This window comes from Fringilla coelebs, assembly GCF_963513975.1.
Source record: "Fringilla coelebs genome assembly, chromosome: 3".
Taxonomy (NCBI): domain Eukaryota; kingdom Metazoa; phylum Chordata; class Aves; order Passeriformes; family Fringillidae; genus Fringilla; species Fringilla coelebs.
The window spans coordinates 50,879,683-50,900,185 of record NC_140030.1 but is presented as its reverse complement, the minus strand read 5'-3'; positions in this window follow the sequence as shown (position 1 = coordinate 50,900,185).

Sequence of the window (20,503 nt, the reverse complement as noted above, 5' to 3'; positions counted from 1 at the left end):
ACAGCCTTGTTTACCGAGGTCAATTTCCTTTACGTGCACACATGAAAGTACGCCCCAAGAGAGCAGCGTGTTTGTTTCCACGGAAGATACACATCACATATTTTTTTACGATTATTTGTATGTGCATGTGTGTGTGTGTCTGTCCCACGGGAGAAATGAAGAAATGATCTCACATTCCAGGAAACTCTTTCCAGGAAACTTCAGAAAATAAAGCATAGTACAGAAAACCAGGCTTCAATAGTGAGAAATGTTGATAATTTTTGAACACATTCGACAGAATAAAAGCATGCTTCAAAACTGATTTATGCAATTGGAACAAAACTAATTTGGCTTTGCTCCTGCCTAGACCCTGGTTAAATGCTCCTTGAAAAATGCCTTGTCTGTAGAACAGAGATTAATTTATTTCTTTATTTTAAGCTCCTCACACATGGAGTTCAAAAGTCATTAGAAATTGGTCCTGTCCTTGTTCATGTCGTAGAGCATTAGCTGCTCCATGGGACTTAAGAGCTTCTCTAGAAGTGTCCTGGTCAGTTCTCCATGAAGTTTCACACTTTGGGTTGTACCAGGCCCACTTGGGTTTCAACTCATGTTATTCTCAAGAGCTATTTCTGTGCTCAGTAGCATGGATAAGCATTTTTTTGCTCTTTGAAGGGGAGAAGATCAGTAATGGGTATGGAGCTATTACTAGATAAATGTCCTCTTTACAGTTTATTTTTGAAATAATGGGTTGCATTCTGCAACACAACCTAGATATTACTACTTATTTTTCACAGCCCTTCCCTACTGTTTTTCACCCAGATCTCTCCAGAGAAGAGAAGACAAGATCTTCGTAGAAATAGACTCAGCAGGGAGCTTTGAAGCGAGGAGCTAAACACACCCATCCTAGTTGTTCTTGCTCTGGAGCAGTTAATAGCAGTCCACACTGCCTCCTGTTTGACAAAAAGAGCTAGTACACCACAGTGCACACCTTCCATTCCCCTTCTTCCAGCTGCAGACAAAGACAACCGGTTTGCTCAGCTTCCTCTTTTTCCTTTGATAGTGGCTGTTAGTTTTTTAGTTTTGATTTCTTTTTTCCCTTCCTCTTGTTTTTACAGTTGTCATATGGCAGAAAGAAACTTCATGTTTTCTGAAGGTAGTTTTCAGGTTGCCTTTTCTCATCACATTAAGGGAGAATTGGAGCTTTGTGCCTCACAGACTGTGGGCCCTTCTTCTTGAGAATAGATAAATTGCAATATAACATACCATAGAGTTTCACTGTCTTCATGACTGTGGTATGGACAGTGAGCAGAGTACATGAAGGGTTCCTGCTACTGTCTGTAAAACACTGGTTATTCTGGAGCACAGTATAAAACTTTGTCCATGTGACTATGTGTGTCAATGTTGAGACACTGAGGACATTTTGGATGTTGTGCATGTTGGTCCTGAAAAAAATTGCCCCTTAGGAAAACAGAATTATGGCAGGAATAAACCCTTGAATTATAGCATGCAAGAAGACAAAGCTATCATTCCCTGTTGAAGTTGGCAAGATCACAAGATCACAGGGTCCAGCTTGCCTGATCTTGCATTTTCCCATTATCTTCCAGTATAGGCTTTGAAATTTTTCAAACATTATGGTTTTGAAGGAAGAAATATTTCTCCACTTAAATTAAAACTCCCAGCATTTGTGAGAAGCCCAGCAATCTTAAAGCCCAGTTTGGAAAACTAAAATGTGTACATTAGTAACAAGGGAAGAATGGTTTTGCAGCCATAGGACTTGGTTTTGCTATGGCATTATCTACATGCAAAAGGGAAAGGTTTAGAAGTCTCCACTGTGATACTGTGTAGAATTAGGAAGGACTATTATCTGTCCTGATAAGAATTACTTGGAAATGTCCCTTAGAGTTTGGAAATATGTCTTCATGATCACACTTTAAAGCCTATGACCAAAACATATCCAGCTTCGGGTGATGCAACGATCTACCATTTCACAAGGTTACAAGAAAATCTCACATGCATTTACTTGCAAGGGGAACAGTTGTTTCAGATGGAACAAATCTCCTCACACACAACCCTTCTTTGGCTGAAACAGGAAAGCACAAGGGTGTCAGATCTGAGATACTTTCAAATTTGTTCATAATTATGGACTAAGAGAGGGGTAAGAAGGTCACGGTTAGGTTTGAAGCCTTGCATTGTAGAAAACAGATCCTTTTTGCATTAAAAAACGAAACATTCTGGGGCATTGAACTGTCTGGAAACTCTCTTGCCATCCATTGGTGTTTTGCCTTTTGGAGCAAACAGCACTGTCTTGGCAGTGCAAGGACCCCAGAACCTGTTTGCCTTTGTTTTGACAGGCTGCAGCACAATCTGTAAGGGCACAGCTGCACCTCAACCCAGGTGCAGTGCTGGAGCACAGGCTCTGCCAAGTGCACCTCTGAGGTTGAACCTCAGGAGGACTTCCACAGTGCTTCTGTCCACTCTCTGCTGAATCCTCAGCTAAATCAGTGAAACAGTTCAGAGCCCACACTGCCCACTGCTGCTGCTTTTCTATGCAGACTTACCAAAGGGAACCCAAATTTGGATTATTTAGTATTTCCAGCATTTGGTACATATTCATTGTTAATACAGAACTCACTCCACTTTTGTCTTTGTAATTATTACCTTAACACAAGTGAAACATCTCATTAAAAAAACCTTTTTTTCCTCATATTCCTTCCAAATAAACCCTCAATAATTTTTGAGCAACCTGATTCCCTAGTAAAGCCCGACTGACTGTTTCATTTGGAAGGCTCTATCCAGTCCTTTGACCATCACCAAACCCCCCATGGATACCAGTGGGGTTCATGGTCTACTTCCAGTTAAGCGTGTCTGTAGTTTGTGGAGCTCCTAAAATTAATCACATGGCTTCACTTGTTTTTAATTTGCTTGCAAAATTCACTTCCCAGTGCTTCCATACACGGCACCGTCCTCGCCCTGTGTATTTTGGGAGAGGAATCCCCAGACCGAGTAACATGAGCTGAATATACAGTAAATAGAGACTAATATACACAGGCAGTTCAGATTTTCTTGCTTTCAAGGTAGCTGGGTGGTCACCCATGTCCCTGGATGGCACATAAGCTTTGGCAGGTTTTCACTGATATCCCTTCTCACACATTTGGCTCTGAAGACAAACTTGTGAATAATGCGTGGCCCTGTTTCATGCCCTATGGAGGTAAAGCTTTTCAGAACATCCAAGGAACAATAATATGGTATTTCATGATTACCTAAGCACATGAATGTGCAGACTAATGCTTTTTTTTTTTTTTCTTTTGCAACCAGTGGGGTTTTTTTTTGCTTGTTTAAGGAATTTACGTCACGTAGAAATACAGCTCAGCTTTGAAGTAGCTGGCCACAGTGCTTGCACATTCCTTCAGCTGGGCTGACTGGGTTGGAGCCTACGGATGCACTCAGCACGCCCTTGAGTCTGCAAAGCACAGCCATGTCCACTGCCCCAAGTTTCAAAGGGTCATTGCTTGTTCCAAACAGACAGTTAAAGGCAGTTGTCATCCTTCAGGGGAGTATCTGGTCCCACTTGGGGGGCACAGCACATAGCCTATAAGAATATTTTCTTATAATAATTTTTAGGATAGCAATAATAAAAGGAGGATGATCACAAGATTGCCTCTTAGTGAGTTCACCTTCCATTCTTTGTTGAAACTGGTCTCTCAGATTAATTTAATTCAAAGCTAGATATTCCCCAGGGGGAAAGGAGTCTTAGTCAGCATAAGATAGATTCTGCTCTTACTGCCTGCAAAGGAAAATAATTGCTATTGGGAAAGAGACCCTGCTGGAAAAAACAGCAGATTGAAGCAACTAAAATGAAAGTGGGAAATTCTCTATGACAGATGCCATTTCATCAGAGCCCACCCTAGCGAACGGTCACCATTCTCTGGAAATACATTGCACTTTGGACAGTCATCTGCCTGCAATCTATGAGTGTTTTATAAATATAATAATAGAATAAGTTACGTTATAGTAGTTCCTTTTATGGACTTGGAAAGTTTGTCATGGAGAATATCAGCAACTCTTCTGAGTCACAGACTGCTCATGGGTCAACCAAGATGAGAAGCAAAATTTCTTAAGGTCAGGGTCCATCCTTTAAGACCCAAATTATTCTGATTTGTTTTCTAGTTGCATTTTGGAATATCAGCTAGCAGGAAAAACAACCAAGTACGAGTTTCTTTTTAAAATTTATGAGGACCACAAATACAGGGCTCAAAACTTGGGGCAATTGTTTCCTTTCTGTTCTTTGTGCTTGCCACTTCATACCACTAAGGTCTCCCCACAACTTCATGGAGGTACTCAGCTTGCTCACTTTCACATGCTACATTTAGAAGTATGAATTCACTCCTGTGTCACTGATGAAGAAGAGGAGAAGGACGATACACGAAGGTTCAGATGCTCTTCAGCTGTGCCAAGAAACTTCTAAGCCTCATTAAAGACAGCTTAAACACCAGAAAAGTGGGTCTGAAAAGGATTTATCCCATGATTGTAACTGATTCCAATCAATATGTCCTCTGAACTAGGAGCCCCTCCAAAAAGACGCTGGAAAAATATTCAAACAAAGATTGAAGTATGAGTTCACAGATCCTTATGAATTTGGCTCCACCTTCTGTACACAGTGAAAATAAACATGAATTATATTTGACCTTGAATGCCAGGAAGTATCTTTCTATTTATTTTTCATTTCACATTAAAAAATCCAGCAGTGAGATGGTTTTTCAGTATTTTGTGAGCTTTTGTTTCTCTCTGTTGATGGGGGTGAGGATTCCAAGTCCTTTGCTCCCAAAGTATGGGAGATTTAAAAACAAATATGGCTATTTCATGTTTTCAAACCAGAGTAACAGTGTGAAAATAACATTGTCTTTCACAAAACTGTCTTTAAATTCTTCAGGAGGTCTGGAAATGATGGAATTTATAAACAATTATAAAAAAAAATTCAGGATATGTATTGATATTGTCAATACTACTTAGTCTAATGGGTAATCTCACAGAAGACAATAAATTTGCACGCATAAAGTATTATCCAGCAATATAAACAAAGGTTGTACAAACAAACTACAAAATAATAATCTTCACAAATGAAGGAAAACCAGAGTAGGTAAGTTCCAAAAATTACTACCCAGATGAAAATATTTCTGTAACTTTATTGATGAAAAAATTTGTCATTATTAAAAAAAAATGATGTGCAATAATCATTGGGCTTTGGATGTTTAGAATAAGTGAGCTGTTTTGACATAATTCTAATACTTTTTATCCAGGATTTACAAACAGCAACTGCTCTCCTATGGAAGTCTTAGAAATCTTGTAGAGATTGATGAGTTTTCCACATGTGGCTGAACTGAAGGACAGAAGGTTTGGCTACTTTCAGAGGAGCAAAGAGGAAATGGGAAAGCTCCCTTCCCCTCAAGAAACCATGCCTTTTCAATCCTGTTTTCAGAATATCCTCGAGTTTTATTTAATTTTGATTTTTGGTCCTATTTAAATAATTCCAGATTCACTCACCATTTGAGTGAATTTTTTAGTGTGAGGCACTGTGTTTTATTAAGAGAACAATATTTTTACATTTAGCTGGGCAATATCATTGGTTACAGTGAATTAAACTGAGCTGCTTCAATATTTAAATGAGCATTCTAACTAAATGAGCATCTAACTAAATGGAGTTTTTATCTAGAACATCAAAATAAACATTTTTTTGTTGCTAGTCTAAACATTGATATTTAGAAAAAAAGTCCCTTTTTAATCAATTCTTACATAGAAAGGAACTAAAATCAATATTTTATAGGCTCTCCTATTATGTCATTCTCCTATTAGAATAAAGTGTGTTAATTATAATTGTAAATGTACATTATAATTTTAACTGTTTGGGTGTTTTTTAATTATTCCCAAGATTCAAGAATGCTTTTGGGAAGCCTTTTCCTGTAGATACAATTATGTTTAGATTGACATGTGGCTTCACTCACATTTCACTGAGTGACTGCCCACTCACCTGCAGACAGACTGTGCTGGTCATGTATTTTAAATTCTTCTCCCCACGACTGCCAAGCAAACAAAGAGGTTTATCTCTCCTGTCACTTTAAGAGGGTTTTTGCCTGCAGAAAAGAGAAATTTAATGTCATCTAAGAGAATGGGCCTGAAGCACACTATTTCAAAAAAATTCTGAAAATCAGAGGCAGAGGGAGTGAGATGTTGCTGGCTGAAAGGGAAAGGTGCACTCACTGGGCTTCTTGATAGCACCACAGGGGTGTTTGAGGACATGAACATTTCAAGGTTTCTCATTTCCCCTACACCACTCTGTTGCCATTTGCTGTACAGCTGCATATATGTTGGACAGAATCACTTGAGGAACATAATTGCTTCTTTCTTTTGGCAGCCTGCAGGATTAATGGTGTGGGGGACATGAAAGGGTCTGCATCGAACTAAATGTCAAGAAATTCTACATAAAAACAAAGTAAAAATTATTAATAGGGTTTACTGCTGGTAAAAATACAAATTGATTTAAAATATACTACTAATTAAGAGGTTCCCATAAGAACAGCTTTGGGAAAACAACTGGAAAATTAATCTACTGGAATTAGCAGTTTCTGTTATAGATTTTCCCAGAAGGAGATGTTCCAGTATAATCCATGAGTCATTTTTTTAGGCAGTAAAGAACATCAGGTCCAGAAATCTGCTTTGAATTGAAATGTGTGTACATTCATTAACTTAATTTCTCAGAGATTTTTAGATTAACTGAACTGAAAAAGCAATGTAGTCAAGTTACACAGTATATCAATATTTTAATGACATATACAAATGATGCGTAAAGAACATTAAAAAATCCTGACTTCACAGTTTAGGCTGGGAACTGTTCATTAGTTATTGCCAGCACTTTTCAGCAGACATGAACAGAGGTGCAAAAAGGAAAACATCACATAAAAGATAACAATAACTTTCAGCTACTAAACTTTAATACAAAGTGCATTGTATCAAAAGAATGCTAAAAGCATGTTCAATAATGGGAGAAAAATTAGTTGTAATGTACTGAGCATTAAACTAAGGGTTTCCCTTTACATGTCGAATTTGAATAGTAAAACCCAGCAGCTTTACAACTTTCTGAGGCTGTATTAAAAAAAAACTACTCTCAATTACCTACCTTAAAAACTGACACAGGTGTATTATCCAAAAACATAGTTCTTGCACACTTGATCACAATAAAACTCTAAATGGGTACTAATAATCTCAGAGTTTTCCATATGTACAGAATATTTTTAGAAGATGGAAGGTTTTGAATTAAATCAGTATTCTCACAACCAAAGTTATATCTGGCAAATTCTGTCTAAAATCTAAGTAAAAAATGATAGACAATGCCTCTAAGATGTTATCTCATATGGAAAAAAAAAGTCTTTCTATAATAGCATATTAATGGTGACCTAGTGTTGTCAGCAGTGAGGATGAGAATGAATACAGAATTTAGGTCCTAGTATAGACATGGAGAGCTGAGGCACACAAGTTCTGATTTCTGGTCCTGCTGCCTTTCTTCAGTGACTGAGAAGCTCTGGAAAAGCACAGATTCCTGCAAAGCTCAGGAAGCATCAGTGGTGCTCAACAGGCTGAGTGACTCTGCCTGTGACCACCCCACATCGTGCTGCACAGAGCCCCCTCCCATCCCTTCTCTGAACACAAACCCCAAAACACCACAGGTGCTCCCTGCCCAGAAAGTCCCTGTTTTGCCTCATTTCATCTGAAACAGCCCAGGATGAGCCGCCATGTGGGGCTCCTCACACCATCCTGTTCTTTCTGGAGGAGGCTGCTTGTGATTCTGCTTCTGCTGCTGCTGAGATTTTTGCTAATTATTGAGTGATCAGAACACTTGCTCCCAAAGTGGTAAACTTACTTGCAAGCCCTGCTGAGACTGTAAAGTTCAAAAGAGTCTTTAGCTTTCAAAGCCACTGCTCTAACTATAAAAAATGAGGACAACTGAAGGAAAACCAATGCATCCTTTTTTGCTGTTGAGAAAGCTGCACTATTTTGCAAAAATATGGCACTAGGGCTGTGGTTTAGCTTGCCTGTGCTGGATTTATGGCTGAACTCCATAAAGGTCTCTTCCAACCTTAATAATTCTATGAGGTTGGAACTAGATGGTTTTTATGGTCCCTTTCAACCTAAACCATTCTATGATTATATGAAAAATAATTGAAAAGTTCAATAGGATGAGAAATAATTGACAAAAAACCTTTTTTTTCTTAGCATATTTTTCAAAAATAGTCCCAAAAATGGGATAAGATCTCGTAACACAGTGTTAAAGTAAATTTATTTCTGCCAATTTCAGATGATCACAGCACAAGTGGATACACTCTACATGAAGCTGAGAGACCCTTGGGCCACCCACTGCACATAATTCTGGGGAAATTTTGAGTGACTACTACATTTTGGATGAACTTCTTTATTTGGATGAACTTCTTTACTCACTGTTTAATAAAGGATGATCCTGCTGATTATCCAAGTGAGCCAGAAAAGAAGGGCTAATCTTGGTTACAAGACAGGGAAACACACTGTATACTGCAAGTTAAATGCTAAACCAGAGGTAAAATCTTAGATTACTTCATGAATGACTACATAAAACACTGATCTTTTTATGAATGCTCATAGAGTCAAGTGATACTGCACTTGCACAAATTTTTTGCTTTTCCATGGCACATAAATAGCTCTTTGTAACTTATTCAGCCTTTGTTCCCCGCCCTCAATACCATATGATTTCAAGAAGGAATTCTACATCAAGAGCAAACAGGGTCTCTACAAGCCTTTGAAATGGAAATGTAGACGTCTCAGTGTGAAATTGTAAAAGTCCTTGATGTGCAATCTGCTTGACCCACAGACTGCATCTGAGAAGGGCCTGTGTTGGGAACCCTGGTGCCATATATACTGCCATAAAACAGCTCACTTCTAGCACTAGTCTCTGCTGCAACAACTCACCATGAGTTTTACAATAAGTATTTTGCTCTGATGGTATAGATATGTGTAGATTTATTGTAAGACAGCCATTTGGGAATTAAGTATTTATTGCATGTAATTATTCTGAATATTCATGAAATCTAGGTAACCACATTAAGGCAATAATACATCCTAAAAATGTGTGAAACATCTTTTGGCTTCTCTATGAACTCCTGAGAGCAGGACTGAAAGCATATTATTTCTTTTGTTTTATAAATTGTCCTAAAGAAGGTTTATTCCCATAAAACTGTGTGTGCTTTCCAGTGTTTTCAACTTAGGGGTGAAAAAAAAGCAACAAAAGTATGAACAAAAAATGATAACATTATTGCTTTTTTTTCCCTTGAAGATACTAAGGATATTCAGGAAAGAAGCACAGCAAGGATCTTTGAGGATCAAATCCGTAAAAGGGATCCTTACACCACAGGACTGGTCAGTATGGCCACATTGGTGGCCACCACAAACACAACTTATTCAAAGTCCTGGTTTAGCTTAGAAAGATGCTTGCCTTACACAGACTGAGGCACCAAGCAGCTTCATGCTCTCAGGACCAGCACACCCCTGAAGTCACAGCGGGAAGCAATTAATGACTTCTCAGAAAATGAAGTGTCTCCAGAGATGGCAGTTGCTGCCTTGGAGCTCCCAGGCTATTACAGCAGGAGAACAAGGCCTAAAACATAACTCAGCACCAGAAGCAGTGTGTGTATTTAAACCAAAAATCTTTGACTTAATTCCAAATGTTACACTGAGACATAATCTTTCTTTCTGTCCCTGTTAATTACCGGTTTTACGATAAGCTCACATTTCTAAGCAGCTCCGCAGACCAAGGTTGCAGAGAGATATTAGACACAATTTTCACATTGTGCCAAGAAGAATAACTGCTGCTGGGCAAAAAGCCCGAAGGACTCTTGACATCCCAATTCTAACCAGGGTTTGAAGTTTCGGTGAAGAAAGAAGTATAATCTGCCAATACAGCAAATTAGCCTCGAAGACATTGAAGGACATATGAATTTTTGCATAGCCCCTATTCATATTTGCCCTACATCTAAATACAAAAGAAGCTCTACACTTGGGAAAAAAATATACATAAAACCACAACAAAACGATCAAAATAAAGATTTTTTTTCTAAAGTTTTTTTTTTTTAAATTTCTGTGTTACGATACGAAGTAATTTAAAGGTAGGAATTTTGATTTATGCGAGACTAATGTTTTGAACGAGAAGGAGGCAGGAGTTTGGCCGGGGGGACCCGGGGCCAGGCAGGACCGGGTTTGCAGCAGGTCCCGCCAGGGGGCGGTGCGAGACAGGGCAGCGCGGCGGGCTCAGGGATGGCTGGGAGCGGGCAGGTTAGGGGCCAAAGGAAGGCTGTACACCAATGGGTTGTGGTGCTTTCGGCGGGTGTTTTTTCCTTTTTTCTTTTTTCTTTTTTTTTTTTTCCTTTTTTTTTGTTCAGTTCAGGACTGCCAGAATTGACTCAATGTTAAAAAAAGCCTCACTCAGACATTAGGAGCCTTGGTGCATTGTAACCATTCTCTTCTTAACTCAGTTATGAATGTCTGAGAATGAGAAACTAGTGAGTTCTGAAAGGTTCCCAGCTGAAAGTAATGATCCAAATGCATTTTAAAGTCTTTTATATCATGGTCTATACTATAAACTCGTCATAACATTTTCAGACTTTGACAAACTGATCAACAATATTTTGTTTGGTTTCGTTTTTCCCATAAAAGCCAAAATAAGTTGACAGAATGCTTGATTGGCTATCTATCAGCTTGGATTATCTGCAAAACCAATTAGCTTTCAAGAGAGAGAACACATCTCAGAACGTTAGTCCTTGTTTTTAACTCGTGTGTCGTGTCAGGATTTCTGCATGTCACAGAATCACAGAATAAGCTGAGTTGGAAGGGACCCTCAAGGATCATCAAGTCCAACCTTGGCCCTGCACAGTACACCCCAAGAGTCCCCCCATGTGCCTGAGAGCATTGTCCAAATGGTTCTTGAACTCTTTCAGGCTTGGAGCTGTGACCACTTCCCTGGGGAGCCTGTTCCAGTGCCCAACTATCTTCTGGGTAAAGATTTTCTAATATCCAGCCTAAACCTTCCCTGACACAACTTGAATCCATTCTCTTTAGCCCTGTCACCACAAACAAGAGATCAGTGCCTGCCCTTCCTCTTTCCCTCACGAGGAAGTTTAACTGCAGTGAGGTTTCCCCTCAGTCTCCTCTTCTCCAGGCTGAACACACCAAGTGACCTCAGCTGCTCCTCGTACAGCTACCCCTCAAGGATGCTATCGAATGGTTTCATCTCTTTTTTATATTGCAGCACCCAAAACTGCACTCGAGGTGAGGCTGCCCTGGTGCAAAGCAGAGTGTGACAATCCCCTGCCTTGCCTGGCTGGTGATGCAGTGCCTGATGCACCCCAGGACACATTCACCATTTACATGGTGTAGTAATTTGGCTAGTACCCCAGAGTTTTCAAGGTCTATTAGTACAACTAATTAATTGTCATTAATTGTTTTCTTGGTTCTTTTCTGTCATTCATATTACTCTATTTAAATTTTCTGGTTCTTCTGGGAACAAAATGTTGCATACTTTTATCAATAAACCTACAACAGAGACATTTTTCATTAAAAGTGTCACTCAGTTGCACAGAAAGTGAGTGATTACTTGTAATTGATTTGGTCAAATCCTTCTGGGAAATATGACAGAGCAATTGTTTTAACAACATTTTCAATTTTAGAGACTGTATGTCAAGCCTTAGTGTTTTCCTCTGGAGATTATGTTTACCTACAGAAAAAAAAGAGTACTTAGATCACTTGAGATCTAATTATCTCTAGAAGCATTGAAATTCCTTTACAGTAGGTTAATAGAAAAAAAATTCAACTGGTAATGATACTTGAGGACATGTTCCCATCTGATGTCACTTCTAGAAAGGGCACTGAATGCATTTGGGACAAAAAAACCCCAAACAAGTTCTAAGGTAAATAACCATAGGTAACATGTGGAATCACTGGTGGATATAAACAGCAGGAGTTTAAACGCTTTCTTCTTGCTCTTGCTCAGTCAAAGCACAGGAGGCCCTCCACTTGTACTGTAGTTACAAGTTAATTTTGCAGTAAATAAATTAACAAAAAGTCAAGAATTCCATAAAAAAAGTTAAGACTTCCATTAGTCTTAAGTTGTTGTAGCAATAGTAAGTTATAACTGTAATAAAGAGAATATCTAATTAATTTAGAAAATTCATTTAGATATTTACGTGATATATCCAGGCACAGTGTGATAATTACAAAAGTGTCCAGTGCTCAACACTATCCATTAAAATATTTACATTAATATGTTTTAGGAATGTCTTGGGAATGCTCCTGTAACACGTAATTCCAACTCTTTATTTCCAGCATGGGATATTTGTAAAGTACTGTTTGTGGTTGCTATATTGATTGACTTTTTAAACCTACAAAAGACCTTCCAGAACATGTACTCTGTCTCTTCACCCTCACAAAAAAGATATGTACACACCCATATTTATTTGTTTCTAATATTCAATTTTCAGAAAAAAATCATTCATAATAAGACTTATCCTGAATGACTGTCCTGAAGGAAATGTAGAAAACAGCATAGGATAGTAGACAAAAGAGTGCAATCTAAACTCCAAGCCAGTAGTACAAACAGAAATGAAGGATAGTGGTAAAGTTTGGACTTTTCTTGTTTGCCTGATTATTTGGTTTTGTGCAGGGAAGGTGAGAAAATACAGTAATTGAAAATAAAAGGTAGAAATATGCTCTTGAATGAAGGAAAATATTTTCCAGCTGCCAGGGAATGGAAACTTCCTTTTGTTCTCAGTCCTTGTGTGGCCTGAGTTGTTTATAACTGACTTGGACACAAATACTCAAAAGACAGCAATTTTGAAACAGCAAAACCATAGGTGAGAGGACATAATGAAAGCTATTTCCAGCTCTAAATCTTCTGATTTTGCATTTCAACAACTGGGGTCCTCTCCTTCATTGTGCTGGGGAGACCTGACATATAGTCATAGGAGAATGAACGATGTCCTCTTCTTGTGCCCTCTTTGAAGGATTTGAAGATCAGTCTCAAAGAAGTGAACAGTATAAAGAGATATCACCAAAGGCATGTGTGATTTTTAAACATCAAATCACAGAAGATAAAACTATTCGAAAAAGAAACATAGCACATAGAAATGAAAGCTCCTTATTGAAAGCCATGCACCACATGATGGATCTGCACAAACTTATCCAATATTGCTACAGACATTTTAGCAAATTGCTATCTCTTTAGAAAACACATTTTAGAATTTCCAGTAGCCGGAAGGAACCCTCAACATGGAGCTGCTCTTAACAGTGGTGCATCCTTGAGAAGTATAAGGGTTTTTTATGGAAGAAAAATGCACATAGGTCTGTACAAATTATCAACAGTACAAAAAAGATAGTGAGGTGATTAATGCTTTCATATGGGCTATATTTCCATAACTGTAATCTGATTTGTTCTTGAAACAACCATATTGAGGCATTTGTTTTAATGTGATCATTACACTGACATAGATGTTCAGTTCGCCCTTTCAGTCTGGGTTTTTGTTTGTTTGTCTTTTTACCTTGTTTTCTATTTGCTCTCATATTAAGGAATGTGCTTTGCTCAGTATTAAAAAATTTTCTGGATCAACAAAGTTAATTAAATCAAAAGCAGATTTAGCACTGAAATAACCTGGACTTTTAAATCATGGCTCAAGGTGGAGCAAATAATGGATAAATATAGGAAATGGGAATTATCTCAGTTGTAAGGGCTTCATTTGAAAGATACTCCCTAGAAGTATCTCATTTATGAGGTTTAATGTTTGGATAGACTCAATAAGAAGTGTACCTCCGTCAGGAATTTTGTGCAAAGTTAAGGAGTGTACAAATGCCATGCTGCAGCATTAGGGGTTTTGCTAGATCTTACTCTAACTCATTTGTTTGCCTTTTTCACCAGTTTTTCAAAAATATTCTCTTTTTATCAAGCAGGGTTACATTTGACACATACCACCTCTGGAAATCTATTGAAGGAAGACATGGCTATAAAAGAGGCTGTATTAAAAGACAGATTCAACTTTTCTCAATGTAAAAGTTTGGTGGTACCCATTGTATCTACTGTATCTGGGATGGATAGCCAGACTTAAAACTCACAATTAGAAAAATCAAAATAATTGACATCTTATAAGCAGGTGTAAACTTTTATTTGGAGGTGAAAGGTGAATAAGATAACCATTTGGGGACTGTCAGTACTAAATAGGGAATGATATTCCAGTCTGCAAATCTTAGTGCCTTCTCCCAAAGCTGAAGGTCCACAAGTCATCCAGTTACCCTGATATAATTTCTTCTGTAGGTTAGCCCTTCCCATGCTCCAGATTGTGAACCAGTAATTGCTTCCAAGGCTGAGCTTTTGTCCAGGTGAGTGCACTAGTGTGATTTGCCAAATGATCAACAGGTTCATATCTTATTCCCTTATCTTAGTATCAGCAGTTCAAAAAATTTTTTTCCACTTTCTGAGATCAAAACTCCCGATTTTGTGGAGACAGGGTTTTTCCTAGCAGTGATTCTCTGTGTGGTTCTAAGATCTGATTGCCTTACCCTCAACTTTCCCTCCGGGCACATGAATTCCTGTCAGGTGGTTTTCAATAGCTTGGCTATTGAAGGACTAGCATTCAATATCTGTTACATAGTGTTCTTCCATCCAAAGCATAATTTGGCAAAAGACTTGAATTTTCTTTCTGTCTTGAATTGGCTGGTTTATGCATGTTTTTAATTTTGGAGTTTAATTACTAAAACTCTCAAGATTTGAATTTGCTGAATTATTAAATAATACTGCAGGGCAAGGTAGTTTTTTCATGGTCTGTCTATTTAAAAACATGATGGCAGTTTAATCAATGTTTTATATAATTATTCATACTGAGACCCAAATAGCTAACTATTAATGTGAACAATTCTGTCATACTGAACCAAGGATATTGATGGCTGTGTATTTGTCAGAATGCAGAACAAAATTTTATGGAACCATTTTTATACAAGGCACTTTCCCCTTCAGCAGGATTTTAGCTGGAGTTTTGTTCTATTATTTATTTGCATAATGTAATAATCTGTTGCAGTGCAATTAAAAAGACAGATTGGATGGAACCTATATTTGGAAGAATAGGATATCTCACTTTCTGCTGCTGTAAAAATTCTGTTTAATTAGCACTGAAATTGGCAGCACTTACCTTTCTACCTAAATTACTGTAGCCAACTAAAATGCAATGTTTACATACCTGTAAAATGTTCAGTATAATCAGGATGGAGCAAGCTGTGCTTTAGGGTTTTCAGACTCTCCTACAGATGTGGCTGAATGCACTCACAAATAAAATCTTTAACAGTATCAAAGTAGCAGATTACAGAACTGGCAAAAGTTTCAGATTTGTTAGAAGACAACACAGCTATTCAATAATTAAGAGTTGAATCCATTACTTTCTTGTTCTGAAAACAAATCTGTTATTTTAATGTTCGATGTGCTCAGTAGAGGGAGGCTGTGGTCTGCGTGTGTTTACACAAGAGAAAGCAAGAGGAAGACTCACTAAGCACAGAAACATTAAAGCCCACATGTTCTCAACAGCTGCACAAGCTGGGAAATTGTCAGAAGCTGGGCAATATCAGTCTAGCAATGTCACCTGCCTGAGAGCCCAGGGTGCATGGTTTTAATGTCGCAGTCAAATTGCTGCATATGCTGCTCTCTCAATGATTGTTGTGCAGATGCAGCCTGTTCCAAAGCACCCTTCATCTTTCAAATGATTTTAATGAAATGAATAAGAATTTTCTGCTCAGGAACTACAGAGTTTCAGTGGGATGACTTCCAAGATAAGAGACTGCTTTGCTGAAAAAAGTTGGCAATTGTTGTGATGGAGAATGAATTCGGAGCAAAATGGTGGGAAAAGCTGAAGGATAAGGTAATATTTCTTTACAAACATAGTTTCTTTACTTTTTGATAATTTAATTTTTGATAAGTTTCTTTATCAAGAGCATAAGCTTTTATCTGGACACAAGGAATTTTAGTAAGAGGGAGCTGCACTGAAGGGGTTTGCTATCAAAGCACTATGATTTTGTATTGGAGATATTCATCTGCTTGTCTGATCCTTCCAGCCACCACTAACCCTTCCTGCTGATCCTACCTCTCCCAGCAGCTGCAGGGCATGGATTTATTCCTATGGAATACCTCTTGCAGATCCCCCTTGACACAGCTCAGGGACCTCAATGGAAGCAGCGTGGTGCCCAGTTATCAAGCACTAGTAGCTCATTGGTCCATAGAAACAATTCAATTTACCTCAGTAGAACATGGAATGAAATCTGTTTCTGACTTATCACTACAATACTATAAAATTTTTTCTATTGACACATTCTAAAGCTCTGTCTCCATTTGTCTTTGAGGGGCTTGGAATTAAGTTCTGTGTTCCTGCTATGAAACTCACACCCTTTTGATGGGCTCTGAACTGAAGCTCTTCCTGGGGCTGGCCAGAGAATTCGAGGTGACTTGAACTGTGCAGCTTTGAAAAATGTTTTTATAGTAGGAACCTGACAAGTATCACATTTCTACCTTGTGCATTTTTATTTTAAAATATAACTACAGTCAGATGCTAATATGCAAAACATCCATGCCTTTTTCTCCTGTCACCTATGAAGAAGTATTTTCCTGATATAGAAAAGTAGATTTTTTTTTCTTCATTCCTGGAAAACAAAACTATGGATTCTAACTTGAGTTTACCTGTGAAAATGAAAAATTGATAAGAATAGCAGATTCTAAGAGAGATGTTACTTGGAGGAAAAAAACTTGTATGACAGCAGGGGCCTTCTTCTGTCTTAAAAACCTTGTTAAAATAAGACACTGCCAGGGCTAAATTGATCCTCCCATCAGAAATCATAAGCCATAATCTGTATTTTATTTATAAAATAAAGAGAAGGAATTGTAATAATTTTCATTTGTTTAATTTGTGTGTTCATCACTTTGATTCCATATGCATTAAGTGCCTCAGAGTTAAGGGGGATGAGTGTACTAGTGAAAAGCAAATAGCCTGAACTAACACTGTAGATTTCAGTGACAGGTATGCTTTCATACACAGGATATATGAAAGAGCCTAAACAGAAATGAAGTAGATGTTAAGGATAAAATCTAGTTGCATGAATTGCACATGGTGAGACTGACCATATTTACAAGTGACTAGGGCCATTTGGTGCACTTAGGATATTCATGGGACTGTGAGAAAGAACAGAAATATAGGAGATGCTCAGCTCTTTGACAAGATTTTCCTTTAAGTTCACCTAAAGTTTGTTCCTATGTTAGTTGGCTTAAATCCAGCTTCAGTTTAAGCTCACCTGAAAGTGAGCTTAAACTGAAGGATTGATTCAGCAGGCTCAAACAGACACCTACTGCCATTTGGGATGCCTTAGGGCATTTCAGACACGTGCATGTGTCTGGCAGATGTGACACAGGACAAACGGGATATCGACACTGTTCTGGAGCATCTGGATACCACACACTGGGCCCAAGAATATCTCAAACTAAAAGCCATTTATAGATTACTGAATTTGATGCTTATTGTCCCACAAAAGCTTTCAAAACAATTACCCACAGTATGGTAATATAGCAAAAGAAGGCCACACTTAACCCAGGAATTTTCATGTGAATTGCTCTACAATGAAAACTGGATTTTGTTAACAGATGGATCATTTTCCCATTGTTATTTCTACATTGTTCCAAATCATGTTCCCTTCAATTGCAGGGTACTTTACAGTTCTCATTGCCAATGAAAACTCACAAATATCAAGTAAGATGGTTTTGCACTGCCCAGTTCTGCACAGCAGGGTGCTTCACATAGCCAACAGATTTACACTTGCCCATGTGCCACTGCTATTTAGCCAGATAGGGACAGAAACAACTTTATGAGATTCCTTTGAGTTCACTAAACAGAACGTTTTAATCACTGACATTTGTACTTTCATTCTCAGCACTGATGATGTGGAAATTAATGGCCCATACACAGAGAGGGCTGAAGCAAAGGCTGGTGGTTGCTGCAAGAGCCCCTGAACCCTGGAGCATTTCTGTCACTTGCAGTCTGTGAGGGAAAAGGGGTAAACAGTTACATTCCAAAGGAAGCCAGGCAGAAAAGAACTTAAGCATGAAGTCTATGACTCCATGTCTTAACACGCACCTCACCTTAGCTAATTCAGTTTGTGTTTCCTTTGGGCTCCCGTTTACGTGATTGGTACTTACAGAGATTTTGAATGTCATTTTAGCCAGATTCTCTCATCGCTTAGAATATTATAAAGGGAGCATGACTTCAATGGAATAACTTGGTGGTGTAAAATAAGCAAAAAAGAGGGAGAGGAATCAAATAATTTTAGATTGCCTGCATGCCTCCTATCCATTTACTACTATGCCATTAAATCCCCTCTGATTTTGTTTTGTTCATTCTTCTAGTTAGCATCCTCTCAGTTAAAGAATTCATTTTTGCCTTGTTTGTTATTCTTAGGCTCTTGGAATAATCTAAAATAACTGACTTCAGTATTGTATAAACTAACTGGTTTATAATCCAGTTCCACTGAATCATTTTCATTAATGTAAATACTTTAAACAAATTAAGGTTCTTCCCTTATAAGGTTTGAGATTTACAGTTCTAAATTACTTCAGAGTTACCCATCAGGATACTACTACTACTACTACTACTACTAAAAATAATAATACAAGAAGAATGCAAATCAGTGAGTTTTCAGAGTTAAAATAGATAAATTAAAGAATTGTGAAGGTTGAGAAAGTCATGGGAAAATATTAAATTGAAAAAAAATCAATACTAACAGTGTGACACTTTTGAAGAGAGGTGCTAAGGGTACGCAAACATTTACAGGGCAATCTACTATGAAGAAAGCTTTATAGCAGTGCCAAGCTGAAAAGCACAGGACAAAGTTTGTGAGTGCATGGAGACAAAGAATTCCTTACTGAAGCAATCCATTTATTGTCAAAGAAGAAAAAAATTAGAAAATATTTTAATCTCACTTTTTTAGGAAACACAGCAAAACCTTAAACAGAAAAGATTCCACCTTTCATCTAAGAATTGCAATGCTTTGTACTAACAAATATTAATCCATGCCACCCCCAACCTGTATTGCAGGAATCTGAAGAAAACAGTAAACCAAATCAAAAGAATCTCAGAAGGCAGAAATCACACAGACTCAAAAAGAAAGATGCCAAGGAAAAGAAAATGCCAGGGACTCTGTATTCCTTCAGGAACTTCTTTGCTGTTATTTTTTATCTGAAAGATAACTATATGCTGTGATAATGAATTGGAGTATAAACTATATTGAGAGTTATTTTCAAAATAGTAGCTGTGAGACTGGCTAAACAAAATGCAAATCTGATTATCTGTACTCTCACAAAGGTTGCCGTTTCTGCCACAACAAAAAGAGAACAAAACAAGGCAAGAATGCACTAGAAAACTGTCCTGGAATATCTTGTAGGGGAAAATTCCTTGACAGACTTTAGGACAGAGGGTATGACCTTAAGAACCAACTTTCAAAGGGCTTTCAGCTTTGGCTGTAAATTGAGTATGTTGCCTGCAGGCACAAACAGGATCTATGCTTGCAGATAAGATTTTGCAATGTTCTCAGATCACTGCTGGGTCAGTCATTTGCATGCAGTACATCTGCAAGGGACCATTAAGGACTCTTTTAAAGTTGCTATGACAAGTCATTTCCTTCTCTAATTCAAGCATTTCTGCAACAGACCATGCTAATCTATGAACAGTTTACAGCATAAACATGTTCAGGAATGTTCTACCCTCTACATCCAGCAAGACACCGTTTCCATCAGCAATAGCAGATGGCATTAAGCACTGAGTTTATTCCATCAGCAGGCTCACAGCTTTGAACTACTGGGAAAGTAATGTCATTATATATTTCTAATGCCAATTTTAATTTCATTGTGACTTTGTCTTCAACTTACCTCTTTCACTGTAGTTTCCCCAACCCTTTTTCTCCTGGTCTTTCATGCTGGTCCTTCTCTCTTTCTACAGAACTCCTAGCTCCTACTCCAGCCAAAAGTATCTGCTCTGGGTCTGCAAGAGGCTGCAGGTTTTACTGTGCTTTCTGGCATCTTTGTACTGAGGGTTTATTTTCAAAAGTAGTTGAACTGGAAGAATGCAAACTCTTTATTCAGCTTCCTTAAATAGAAATTTCAAATTTAAATTTCTTGCTGCTATGGACAAGCACTACAAGATAAACTGGCACACCATTAGCTGGAGAGGAGGGTGCATGAACAGAAGTTGGAATACTTTATTCATAGACTATGTTCTTTCTTGTGATACTAAAGTGGCTCCTTTAATTAGTTTTGGAAGGCTGCTCCCATCACTTAGAACTGATGCAAGAAGGTAGCCTGAGATTTTCAGCAGTGGCTGGCAGAAATGTGCAAAGGAGACCCAAAGAAGCTGTGCAGAGCATGAACACACAGTGCTTCCTAAAA